The sequence below is a fragment of the Octodon degus genome, unplaced genomic scaffold, assembly GCF_000260255.1.
Source record: "Octodon degus isolate 3935 unplaced genomic scaffold, OctDeg1.0 scaffold00150, whole genome shotgun sequence".
Taxonomy (NCBI): Eukaryota; Metazoa; Chordata; class Mammalia; order Rodentia; family Octodontidae; genus Octodon; species Octodon degus.
The window spans coordinates 2899201-2913418 of record NW_004524726.1 but is presented as its reverse complement, the minus strand read 5'-3'; positions in this window follow the sequence as shown (position 1 = coordinate 2913418).

Below are 14218 nucleotides of genomic sequence, written 5' to 3'. Positions count from 1 at the left end.
GTTTGCATATAAAAATTTGAGAAAAAGGAGTGCTGCAAGGTCAGCCAACATTTTGTCCCTAACCTTTCAAGTTCAGTGAAGACTCAGGACATAGGTGAAACTGTACTGTAACATCCTGTAACTCAGTTGTATCTCAAATTTTCTGATCAAGGAGATTATGGAGCCACAGAGGAATGTGGTCGATGATGTATAGTGTGCCTAAGGAGAGTCACACGGAGAGAAAAGATTCTCTCAGGATTTCACAGAGAGCCAATTAGTTAGGCAAAGGCCGTCACTCATCCACATGAGTGACACTGACAAAGGATCTACAAAGTGCTGTACAGGGTTTCAGCATAAAACCTGAGGGGATTTGACTGACCTTGGCAGATACAAAGTTAATTTTTTTGTAATATAGATCTTTATCTTGGTCTTAATCATCCAGCAGAAAAGTATAAAAATGAAGTATAAAAAGTAAAGCCATACTAACATGCTGACCTATAAAATGCTCAAGTCAACAACTTCTGACATTGCTGGTCTTACGGAAAACCTACTACTATTATGGACTACTGGACTGTATTGAAATATTTTGCTGAATTCACACACCTACAGTATTTAAATGACAATGCAATACCCTTCTGTGACAAAACTAAACAAAATGGGGGATACAAATGAATGGCCATTTTCTATCTATATATTCAAAATCGGATAGATATACAGTTGCATTCTCTTAATTCAATGAATAGAGATTTGTTCTAACAGTGTTTGCGGACAGAATATCATGTCTGCATCTTGTACAATGAATAATCACTAAGATAACAATATGCAATGTAGTAATTATTGAAACTGTGCTTGTAATCAGATTTGAAATTGTCTCATTGTTATTTGTTTCTCAACAAAATTATTTAGAAAAAAACAGAAAAAAACCACAAAAGAACAACAGAAATCAGCAGTACGATTATCCTCACTATCCTCCATATAAATAAATATGACTTTTTCCTTTTCTTTGTCCATTTCCTCATCCCATTTTTTTTTCCATTGAACAAATTCTTTCCCTTTCACAGTATCTTTTGTATGTTTCTTTTAGGTTTTCACACTAGGGAGATAATACAATGTTTGCACTGGCAAGTCTGATTTATTTCACTTAAGAGTATGTTCTCTAGTTGCATCCATTTATCTATAAAGGTCTCAAGTTTATCTTTTTTATAGCTGAGTTATACTACATTGTATAAGAATACCACATCTGATTTACTCATTCCTCAGTTGATGGGCGTTTGGGTTGTTTCCAAGATTCAGCTATGAGAAATTATGCTGCTTTAAAGATGGGTACACATATATAACTATGGATTGGTGACTTCATTTCTTTTGAAAAAAAAAATATCCAGGAAGGGAATAGCTGCGTTAATTGGGACCTCCAATCCTAGTTTTTTGAGAAATCTCCACACTGATTTCCATAACGGTTGCATCAGTCTGCACTCTTCTAAACAGTGGAAAAGGGTTCCTTTTTCCCCACAGCCTCTCCAGTAGTTGTTATTAGTTGACTTTTTTTGGGGGGGGCGGGAACCAGGGATTGAACTCAGACACTTGCGCTTGCTAGGGAAGCACTTATTCTACTGAGCCATCTCCCCTGCCCATTAGTTGACTTCTTAATGATAGCCATTCTTCATGGCATAAGATGTTAGCTAAGTGTTGTTTTAATTTGTATCTCTTGGATCGCCAATGACGTTAACTATTTTTTCATATATTTATTTGCCATTTACATTTCTTCATTTGTGAAGTGCATATATATTCATCTCAGATGCCCATTTTTGGATTGGGTATTTGAATTTTGGAGGCCTGATTTTTTTTTAAATTCTACGTATTCTAGATAGGAGTCCTATGTCTGAGAGATGTTTGGCTAAAATCTTATCCCAATTCTTGGGTTTTCTTTTCATTCTGATTTCTTTTGAAGTGCAGAAACTTTTCAAAAAAATTAGATCCTAATTGTTGATTCTTTGAAGTATTTCTTGTGCAGCTTGATTTTTGTTCATAAACTCTTTACCTACCCCATGTCTTTAAGATTTCTACATAATTTCTCCTCTAGAATATTTAGTGTTTCAGATTTACTATTTGAGAAAGTAAAGCTTTCTCCATGTTCCATATAAATAAATAAATAAATAAATAAATATTCACTTAAGTGCTGGTAATATAACTTATTAAACTTCTTCTGATATATTGATTCTTTTTTCATGAACCATAAGGCAGTGTGTGGTATCATACAGCAGCTGAATCTATTTTATTGACCAGCCCCTAGAACTTTATATTGGCTTTTAACAAAATAACTTCTAGCAATGCTTCATACCTTTTGATAGATAGTTCCCATTTCTCCGCGCTGTGCCTTCACTTGAAAATCACAAGCAGTTACAAAATGTCATCAAGATTGAAAAGCAACTTATATTCTGTTACTCATTTTGAAGGGTCCGCAGCTCATTTGACTTTAGGAAATGTGTAGCCATCAAATTGGGAACTTAGGAAATCCTGTGCTAAGACATTCTGCAAAGAAACAGTCAGCAAATGGGTAGCAAATTAAAAATGCTGATTGATAGTTTTGATTACATTAACAATTAATAATTTGAATTGGACTTTTGTAATGTTTGAAGAACTATGTAGTATTTATGGAAATAGACGCATATTAGAAGCAGCCTTATATGGGTCAACCAGTTGGTCAAAATTTAGAAAGACAGGGAAGAAATGCCATCATGACACTGGTGAGTATCAGAAGGACTTAGTTAAAAAACATCATTGTCTATATTTTGTTTTTCCTGATATGAATATGCATCTGTAAGAAACTTCTTTTGTTAAAAACTACATTTGTAAAATTCTGTTTCTCCTTAGAATTATGAAACAGGAATAAAATGAAATGCAAGTCAATATATTCAAATTATATATTGCTCATTAATGAAAGTTCCATGCTTTAAGGTAACAACTAGGAAAGCGACTGAATGTCATACTGGTATTTAAGCAAATAATGCTTGACTTTGCAAGATAGCAAACAGGCCATTTCAAAATTGAGATGAATTCAACATTGATGTGTAATTATAGATATTCTTTATTAAAAATCTCCAGTGTATTTTTCCCCATTTTTTCAGTTGCTGTTTTTTTTAAATTTATTTTATTTATTTATTTTGCATTTATTTAGTGTGTGTGTGTGTGTGTGTGTGTGTGTGGCCAGCTCAGCCCACCAGGGGGCGGGGCTGGCTGGCATGTGGTGCTGGGGGATTGAACCGCGGTCCCTGTGCTTTGCCAAGCTTGTTCTAAGTAGGTACTTTAGACCACTGAGCCATCTCTCCAGCCCCCAGTTGCTGTTTTTTTGTCATTTATGATTCAGTAGAATCCTAGACAAGGTTTTTTATTTATTTTAGTGAGAAATAAAGATAAAATAACAATGAAATTATTTCAAAACAGGTTAGTAGGATGGTTACAATAACACATTGAATATTGTTGTCTTCATAGTAGTTATTCAGAGTACAAGATGCAGACATATCTTGTCTAAACAATATTAGTGCAAACTTTTATTTTCAATGAACTAAGATAAAGTAGCTGTGTATCTATCCTAACTCTCTTGTGTATACATATTTATTTATTTCTCTCTTTTTTCCACAACAAAATGGTCCTTTATTTACACTTTTGTGAAGTTAGTAGCGTGTAACACTATGCTGTCTAGCAGTTGATAGCTGACCTTAACCAGACAGGATATTTATTTCAAGAGTGAGGTATCTTGTTTGCTTTAGGCACTGGGCTAAGTCCCACCTACTTGTTGATAGATTTTCTAGCTTTGTGTTCCCAACATACCTCCCTTTTCGTTTTGTTTTGTCAGAGATGGCTGTTTTACTGCAATTATAGAAGCTGTATTTGGAAAAGTCTTTAAAGGACCTTTTCATACTTGAAGCCAGTCTAAAGACTGTAAGTACTTGAATTCAGCAACATAACTCAATATAGTCCAATGGTCCATAATAGTAGTGTGTTATCAGCAGAACTGGCAATTGTTAGACTAGATTTGTAACATGTATGGGGAAAGAGAAAACTATTTTTGAATGACTATTCATTTATGAAACATTTTATTGGAAAGTCCAATCTAGAATTACAGGGAAATCCAAACCCTCCTGTATGCTTTAAGTTGTCACTCCACATTCTCTGTCACTCTGTGAAGGAATGCTAAGTACTGTCATGGGAGGGAGAGTTAGGCCTGTGTTTCTGCAGAAGCAATTACTACCAATCTAAAAAAGTTAAAGTAAATTTCAATTGATTCATTCTAAAATTTCTTTTTGCCAGTTGCAAAGGAAAAAATCTAAGCAATCAATATCCTTACAGAAAATGTTCTATATCTCAAAAAATATACACAGTTATAATATCACAATTTTTGTCTTTCAATGAGTCCACAATACCTCTTTTGAAACTGTCTCATTGTTATTTATTTCTCAATAAAATTAATTAAAAAATGAGTCCATAATGAATGTGTCTGGGATTTTAATGGTGGTGGAACTTTTATACATTGAGGGCAAAGTAATCAGTGATACCTTAATGAATTCAATTCAGCAAGACACTGTAGACAGATTTTCCTTTGCTTTTGTAAAAAATTGACTGTAAGATGTTGCTTCCTCTTATTGTGTATCTTTTCCTTCTTTAGTACCTTGCAGTTGAATTTTAGTCTTTGCTTATCTTTAAGCTCTGTTCTGTCTCTTAACCCAGGAAGGACACTGAGCCTGCCCAAGGTTCCTGCTCTCTGGACCAGGACCAGAAAAGTCTGAAAACAACAAGCACCAGAGCACTGTGGGAGTTGACAGCACTCAGAAAGGCTGCCAGACATTGGAGTGCATATGACTTCACTACTTTTACATTGAATCCTGCTCTGTAAATAGTTTTATAGAATTGAAAAGTGTCTGTGAATTTTGGAGAAATGAAATGTAGGAAAAATAATTTATTTTATAAATCATTATTTTCCTCTCTCCCTGTGCCCACATATGATAGTTACATATGTAGATGTATGGAGTAAAATGCAAATGATTACAAAGTTTTAAAACTCATATGGATAACAAAAATTCATGTGGTTTTAAAAACAGGTTCAATCTGGAATTAAGATGATCTGAGAAAGACTGAAAAATGTAACTGCTAAAATAATATTGGCCAAATTATATTTTTGTGATATTGTATTTCAGAATGAGAAAAATCAAAGTTGACACATATTATATTAAATGTAGATAACAAGATCTTTGGATCATAGAGTCTAAATCCAGAATCTAAAGAAAAAAATGTAAAATAATTTTGGATATTTTTCTCAAAGTTATAAATCTCTACGGCAAGATAAAGACATGCATATTTGATTAGAATGAAAAGTACTCTAGCAATTGCCATCTGTTTGGGGGAATCTTTGTACATCTCACATAGGACCATTTAATGTTTTAAGCTTTTGTTTAACTTCTTTTCTGAAATTCTAGGAACAAAATTTTACTATTTGTTTGATTATATTCAATAGAACCAATTATAGTCATTAAGTAGAAAGTATGTGTATATATGTGTTTTTATGTATGTGAGTAACAATGCTATAGATAATTTATATAAGATACAGGCTACCATATCTACCATAATATTATGTGGATTTTGATGGTCTATGTATCAAAAGATGTAGAAATTTTTATAAATGTAAATTCTGCATTTTTTTGCGACTGTTATACCTCTGAAGCCCAGTAAAATGCTGAATTATTTCCATAACTATAAGTTGATTTAAACTTTTTAATTTCAAGTGAAGCCATAATATTTATATTTGAAAAGTATAGAATTTATACTCCTCACTAAAATAATTTATGATCCTTTAAAATAAACAGTATAAGGGAAAATAATAAATATCACAATGAACAGCAAATGTGTTCCAACATATTGCAAACTGTCCTTCCAAAGTTTACACATGTTTACATTTGGTGACTAGGACTTAATCTTTCATCCACTAGATTTCTGTTATTCAGAATTTTTTTATTTACTTTATTCATGATTTACTTACTGTTCTCAACATTTGCCTTTTGGTGCCTATTTTGAAAGAGCATGATATTGAGTCCAGATACGATATCGAGTCAAAACATCATTCTTAAAAATTTGTAGAATTTCCTCAATTTCTTTCAATATTAACTGTTGTGAATTTTGAGATTAGCCTAAAGTTAATTTTTCTCTTTTACATATATAAATACCTTTTGTATCTGCATGCCAAAATTCCTTTTTTCTTTAATATGTTAAACATAGTTCATATTCTCCCTCCTTCCCTTTTTCTTTTTTTTCGTTGTGTCAGCATGTTTCTATGTAGATGTTCACTATGTAGTGAGTTCAATGTAGCTAACGCCAAGTTCATGGCAATCTTCTTCAGATTTACCTTTCCAATTTTCTGTCATATCTTCATATAGGTCATATTCCCCTTCCACTATTGTATTTCTGGAGGTGTTTATGCTTCAGATGTGCTGTAATTACCTGAAGAATGAATCTTCACATTGAAGCATTTGGTCTGTGGCAGGTTGTTTTCATGTTATCCCTAATGGTTTATTTTTATTTTTAGTTTTTCCCCTTTCGAACTTGCTGGGCCGATGTAAATATTTTTATTTGTCCACGTGGATTCTGTTCTTTGTTTTTAACTCAAGTAGAATATCTACAATGGCATGATTTATTTGTTCTTTACAATTTCTACATTTGTTTCCTTGAAGTATCTTTTCAAAAATATAGGGCCAGGGAGGTAGCTCAGTACAATAATGCTTGCCTGGCAAGCGCTAGGTCCTGAGTTCAATCCCTGGTTCCACAATAAATTAAATAAATAAATAAATAAATAAATAAATATTAAAAAGATAACTTTTTAATTATCTTACTTTGTAGATTTTAGTATGTTAATTTACGTGATCCTCTATGTTGCTTGTGTAACGATAGGTTTATTTCCTTTTGTTTCTTTATTTCACCTCTGAACATTTCATCTGTTTTCTTCATTTCTCGCTCTTCTCTCTGTATGTTTATTATATGTTTTCAGAATTGTTATGCCATTGTTTTTCATTCTCAGCTGCAGACATCTTTGATCAAACTTTTTTTTTCTTCTATGCTGCAATGAAGAGCAAATAAAAAGTTCGTTTTGACATCCATCTTACTTGATACTATTTCTCTTTCCCTCCCTAACATTTATTCCTATAATCATTTTCTGAGGTCTGCAATTTTGGGAAAATAGGTAGAAGAGTAGGGATGAGTCTGAGCATTTCTGAGAGTTCTTGATTTCTCTTCAAGAACCTCAGTGTACTCCTTCCAGACAAAAGAATATCACACATTATGAGGGGGAGCTTAGTCTTTGACTTTCTGGCTTCTACTTGCAAATATCTTTTTTAGGTAGACCTTCCTTCTTTCTCTACCACTTTGAAAATGAAAACACATGGAATGAATTTTGCTCAGTGTTTACAACCAAGGAACAGACATGATTTACTATGCTAGTTCTTCTAATTGGCAAACCATATGCCTCTAAGAAGTATGGGCTCTCATATGATCGAAAATTCTTTTAACATTTATATAGGTGGACTTCGACATAGGGAAGTATATAGATTTCCATCGTTGATAATTAATCATGGGACAATTCTCTCTACTTCTGTGATATAGTATGAGGCCCACTTTTTTGCAGTTATGTGTTCAATCCCCTATTAGTAATAATATTTTTTGACCCCAAAGGCTGTGTCTGATTATTTTTACAAGTTTGAAGAGTGATCAAGAAGAAGCCAAGGAACAGTTTGAGTCCTTAATACACTTGATCATAACCTTCTTGAATTATAGCATTTTAGCAAGAGGAAACCCTAGCTATACCTCTTATATCTGCTGAAGTTCTCAGAGTGATCTTTCTGAGTTTCTGCTCATGTAATCTTTTCTCTTGACCTTTTCCATTACTGACAATTTATCCCCGATTTAGAAAGGCAGAAGTTTAGTAAGGATATTGTTTATTTTCTTCCATTCCTGATTTTAAGCAGTGATGTGTGGAGTGGAAGGAACTATGGGTTACATAAACTTTGAACTTTTTGTTTCTTTATTGTTTTTTGTATGTCATAATTTAAAGCATAAGGCTGTACATTCCTTAAACGTAATTGGTCTATTTTTTATTTATTGTGCATATTTTATTAATTACTTGGTGCAGGGGATTCACCTGAGAGTTTAACATATACTTCTCAATTTCCTCAGATACTACAAAGAGCACAGATGCTTAAAGAGATGTTTACATAAGTAGTTTGTATATGATTTCCTAAGACATAAGCCTGCTTGCGTATTAAACTTCAGTGAGTTAATTATGTTACAGAAACAGAGATGGACATTTCATGTTCCAAATCTTCTGATCAAGATTTTCTTGGAATTCTTTTTGGCCCCAGAAACATACTTGTTTCCAGAAATCATAGGACCCAATCTCAGAAAGACCTTACTTAACTGTACATTAATTTTCTTAGATGTTGAAATAAGCTGACGATCAAAGAGTATGCTAAGTAGTTGGCACATAGAAGCTAGAGAATAAATAGTACTCTAATTAGACTGTGTTGGAAGGCTTAGTTGTGCCAGGTTTATCAAGGAATCCTGCTACCCAAAAGGTAGCTTATTATTGTTAATTATGATCTATTTTCACTCTTTAAAATGAGTCAAATAACAAAAAACCAACACTAAGCAAATAGGGGGCAGGAAGGGATGATAACAAGTACAAGGAGTGTCCTCAGTCACCATTGTTTGAACTGCTGATAATTTTGCTGTAGTTTTGGGTCTTGGTTTGTCGTTAGTGTTGGGCGCTATAAAAATATTGTTCCTGAGTGTCTAAATAGCTTTGATTCCTTTTAATTTTCCAAGGTTTACAACCAGAAACATGACAAGGCAGTAGAGGTCTCTAAAAAGTTTAGTGTATAATACACCATATTTAGCATGAAACAAATCACCACCAATTTTCTTGTACATTTCAAATATTAATATACTGTATTGTAAAGAAAATGAAGGAAATTTGAGTAATTTAATCACAGTGACCACCAAGCTAGCTAGTTGATGATCAGTTCATCACAAAACACTGCAAGAGTAAAAAACTGCATTTTCGTTCAATCTTTGCTGCATGAAAATGAATGTGTCCTGGTGGGTGGATAAATAGCTGAATATTAATCACTACTGCCTGCCAGGCACAGCTTCCCAGCTCTCTTTGCTGGGATCAGTACAGTGGTTAGCTTGTTTTCCAGACTGGCAGTGGCCCATGCTGGAAAAGCATTCATGAATCTCTTTCCTAAGGGAAAGTTCTGCCGAAGGGAAAATTTTACTTTCCAAATTCATCTCGTACATTTAAGAAATCAAAGCCAGACCCCCTGACTAATGCCTCATGTTTCCATCCCATTCATCAGGCTTTAGCCTGACAGTCTGGGTTGTTTCCACACAGTTTATTATTCCCCTTTCTGGCCTGGGTTGCCCAAGCCCAAGCCAAGCAGAAGTTTGGTAATCTAACACTCCCAACCAGTGCCTCACTGTGCTGTTGTTAATTTGAAAGTACTGGTCAGGTTTATCACTGTGTTCCACTCATGTACAGGTGGTAGCTCCTCCAAAATATTTCCAGTGAATGATGAGACTCGAGGATGTGTTTTCTCATTTTTATATGAAATAATATAAAGATGAAAAGCAAAACATTTCTCACATGGCATTCTGAGAAATAGTACATTGATGAAGTAAGAAGAATCTCCTTTTGATTTCAAGAACATTAATGAAAAATCTTTTATGCTCTCAATTGTAAATTAGAAACTAAAGGAAAAGAAACATCACTTAACTTCATAGTATTTCCAAATAATGAAGGACTTTAAAGATTCTTCTGAATCATCAGCTTTGTCATGTGGTGTTGTTTTAGCTTCTTTTGCACTGCAGATTTTTCTTTTATTTTTAGGAGCTAAATTGAAATAAATCAAGTCAAAATGAATAAGTTACATTTAATTTAATAACCATAGACATCATCAAAACTTCCTAAGTTGAAGCAGTGCTAGCAAAATAAAATTTATTTTACCAGAATTAATTACTTGGGAGTATTTTCAAAAGCTAGACAATTAATGACAATGATTTTAACTAAGTTAGAAAAGAAAAGATTCCTTATCAAAAGCAATCAATAAAAATAATCAAGCTGTGATTTAATGCACTAATCAAGAAGAGCAACGAAAGTGAGATTAAAAAGAAGAGATGAAGTCACATTAAAAATACACATTCCTAGGGGCCAGGTAGATAGTTCAGTAGAATAAGTGCTTGCCTGGCCAGCCCAAGATCCTGAGTTCAATCCTGGGTACTGGAAAAAAAAAAGGAAAAAGAAAATACATATTCCTGAAACTATGAGAACAGAATGTAAAGATATTTTCTTCCTTACTTGGGCTTGTTCTCCTGGTCAACAGAAAACATTTGGGAATGTCTGTAGTTTCTATGAAATAAAAGATTAATTCCATATTAATTCATCACAAAGATTATACATGCATGTGCAAGCACACACACATGCATGCAAACACAGAGAAAAAAGTATATAGAAAAGGTTATTTGGAGTTCAGCACCAAGGCAAAGTATTTTGCTAGATAACCTTTCATGATTTTATAAAATATTTTGATTGTTTTGAACTCTGAGTTGCACTCTCCACTGTATTAAGCTCCCCAGCCTATCTAGAAGATTTTTCTTCATTGTTTTCTCTTTGCCGAGGCACAGTAGCTGTGCTGGTCCTGCCATCAACCTGGACGCTTAGGGCCTTAGGTCTTGCTCCACCCCACCCCTATCTGCTCCCGAGCAGCCAAGGCCCACAGATTCCTGTGGAACTAAACGCTAATATAATAACATTTTCAGATAAAAATCTTTTATTTCAAACCCACTTTCTTCTATGAAATAAGGATTCCTCATTTTCCAGAGTGTTAATCAAATTATGTTTTGTAAGACATAACCATTTATTTATGACAATGTTTGTCACTCAGAATAAATACCTGGTCAGTTGCATTTTTATTTGATCTAGGAATATGGATGCTGCATTACTTTCTATTGCCACTGTAACAAATTACCACAGACACAGAAATTGAAGAGCAATTATTTGTGTTATGATTGTGGATATCAGAACCACAAAACAACTTCTCTTAAATAAACTCCACATCAGTAAGTCAGTAATTCTTCTGGATGCTTTAGTCACCTTATAGTTAGTAAAGCTGGCAGACCCTGTATTGATCAAGTGATCAAATTTAATATGATTGGTAATGAGACTATTTATTTTCTAATGGATGCCCTGAGAAAGACACAACATCATTTTTGTGGCTTTCTTACAAAAATAGCAACTCTAATATAACCATGAAGAAGCACTAGCTATACCAATATTAAGGTTATTCTGTAAAATAGCTTACAGGTGCTCTGCAAGTGTGTTAAACTTGTGAAAGACGAAGAATACTAAGGAATAATGAAAGCCTGGGATAGTATGAAGACCTCACTGCTCACCAAATACCCCAGGGGAGCTTGAACTTGTGGTACTCCTGTCTCAGCCTCCCCTGGTTTTACAATGATGTGTGTGTGTGCCACTGTGCCCTCACCTCCTCACTCAGCTGGTGCTTCTGAGGATTATCATGGAGGAGACAACAGGTTCTGGAGTGTGGGAGTGGGGGTGGGGCATGGCTGATGTTATCAGAACTGCAGCTGCTGTCAGCATGGCCAGCCATGCAAGCCCAGGGGCGGCTGCAAGACCCTGGGCTAGTCGGCCCCCACTGGCCTTGAAAAGGGAGGGGAAGTGAGGAAGGCAGGACAGATGCCCCTCTGGTCCTCCCCTTTTGGCTGTCAAAAGGAAAAGGGGGGTAAAGCCTCGTTTCCTTTGCTGTGTAAGTACTGTCTTAACCTTATTTATTCAATTATTTGTGCTTATATTGAGTGCTCCCATTAGGACAGACTGGGTAATGCTAGGAATTTTCTCTTACTGCGTAACTTTTCTGTATTTTGAAAATCATTTCAAAGAGCAGTTTTTATACCTGTTTTAATAATACCACAATACTGAAACAACGTAAGTTTAACCACCTTCCACAGATTTGTCCTCTTACTCTGTGATTACCTGGATGCCATGTCTTTTTGATGATTCTATGCCACAAGACTCTAACTACTGTTATTTTCTGACCACTGGTGTAAGATCAATATGTTAGGAGCTGTTTTATTTCTTCTGTACACCTGCCCAGCCGTTAAATTAACTTTCACAGTTGTAGAATGATTGCTGCTTTATGCTTCAAGCTTGTGGGTTATCCAAAGACGTGGCTTTACATTGGGAATGAAACACTAGTAAAACTTAATAAATGTTAGTATTAAGACATGGATATTATACCAGTATTAAACAGTCTTCAAGATCAATAAATACATTTAAGCATCCTCTTGCTATTTATCCCTTCGTTTTAGCATTGTTTATATCTATATTGGATATTGCTCTTTTAGAACCTACCACATTTACAGCTAGGGGTAGAGTATATTGAACTATTGTGGATTATTCACCTCTTCTGGAAATTTTTTGTGTTAGTAAAAGAGGGCATTTTTACTCTGTTGGTGTTACTCTATTTGATAAAGAACATAATTGTTTGGTGGTTTTCCTTATTAAAGATCAGTTTGATATTTTGTATTTCTTTGCTCCTCTTAATAGAAACCAGGAAGAACCTTTTAATATGATCTATTTTCTGAATAAATAGCTCCCTTTAGAAGCCAAAGCATGAGTCACTTGAGTTGCTAAGTGTGCTCCGTAGCCTTAGGTGTCGGGTGGGCGGGATTAAGCGAGTCACGGAGAAGTGATCGCGTCAGAAAGCAGATGGTCGTTTGTTGATGGTGAATCTCTCAGAGTTAAGTGTCCAAAATGGAACCCAAACCCACTTATTTGTCACATAGTGCCCATACTGCGGTTAAACCTGAATACTGAGGTTTTGGTTTACAAAAAGCAACTCCTATGACATCTTTTGTCTTAAGTAAAAGCACAGCAAGTGCACCATCAGTTCACCACTACTGCACATGAATGTGCCCTTAGGAGTTTGGGTGGTGGTGCAGGTGGGGACTTGGGGGCCAAGCCCTTGGAAGATACACATCTCACTACCATTCTTCTCGTGCAATCTGATTCTACCCCCACGAGAGGCTCAGCTTTGCTACAGTGTCCTTGTGCCATGATACTTCTTCCTTGGGGCCCACTGATCATGGACTGGAACCGCTGAAATGGTGAACCAAATCAAACCTTTCCCACTTTAAATTGTGATCTTTGGGTATTTTGTTACAGCGAGTGGAAAAGCGTCCAATGCATTAAGGATTTTATTTGAATGAAATCTTTCCCTGCCATTCTCTCTTCATGATAAAATCAACTGAGCTTTTAGCTTCTAGTCAAGTCTTTGGTTCAAGATGATTATCAACTGTTATTTATGATCCTCAGAGCATAACTTTTATCCACTTGTAAACTGAGACTAACTGATTTAAAATTAAGGATGTAAAGTTATTTGTCATGGTATTCTTGAGAACTCAGTGAAGTTTTCTAGTTCCTTATGTTTTTCCTATAAACAGTTGCTAGCAATACTCTGAGTTAATCAACATAACTATATAAAGAGCAAATATAGTAAAGAGCCACTTTCAGGAGATGTGGCATGTCTTAGCACTGATTAATGACAGGACCCCAGCACTTCTGATACAGAGGCTTGAAATTTTAAGCCACAAGAAATTCATTGCTCTTCTAGGTATCCTGACATTCGTAATAAATGAAAAGGGAATTATATTGGATGAACATAAACATAGAGATCTTTAACTGTGACTTGAAGAAGCAGGGCAGACTGAGAATGGTGGCACATGCCTGTAATGACTGAGGACACTGAGGGAGGAGGATCATGATGAGTTCAAGGCCAGCCTGGGCTATATAGTGAGTTCATGGCCATGCTGAACTCACAGCAAGATCCTGTCTCAATTAATTCATCAATTAATCAATAGAGAAGCAGGACTGGATCGGGGTATAGTACACTTTGCAAAAAGTCCTACGGAGGTCAGGTAATATGTATGTCTATCATTTTTCTTTTAATTTCCAGACCAAGCCCTAGCCCAGGAATTTCTGCTGAGTACCGGGAACTCCCAGACCCAGTCCTAGTCCTGGTCCGCAGTGGGAAGGAGCTGAGCACAGCAGCCAGACCTAAGCCAGACACAGCTGGATAAGCCCAAACTCTGTAGAGCTCCACCTTAACTTCAGTACGTGTGAAGG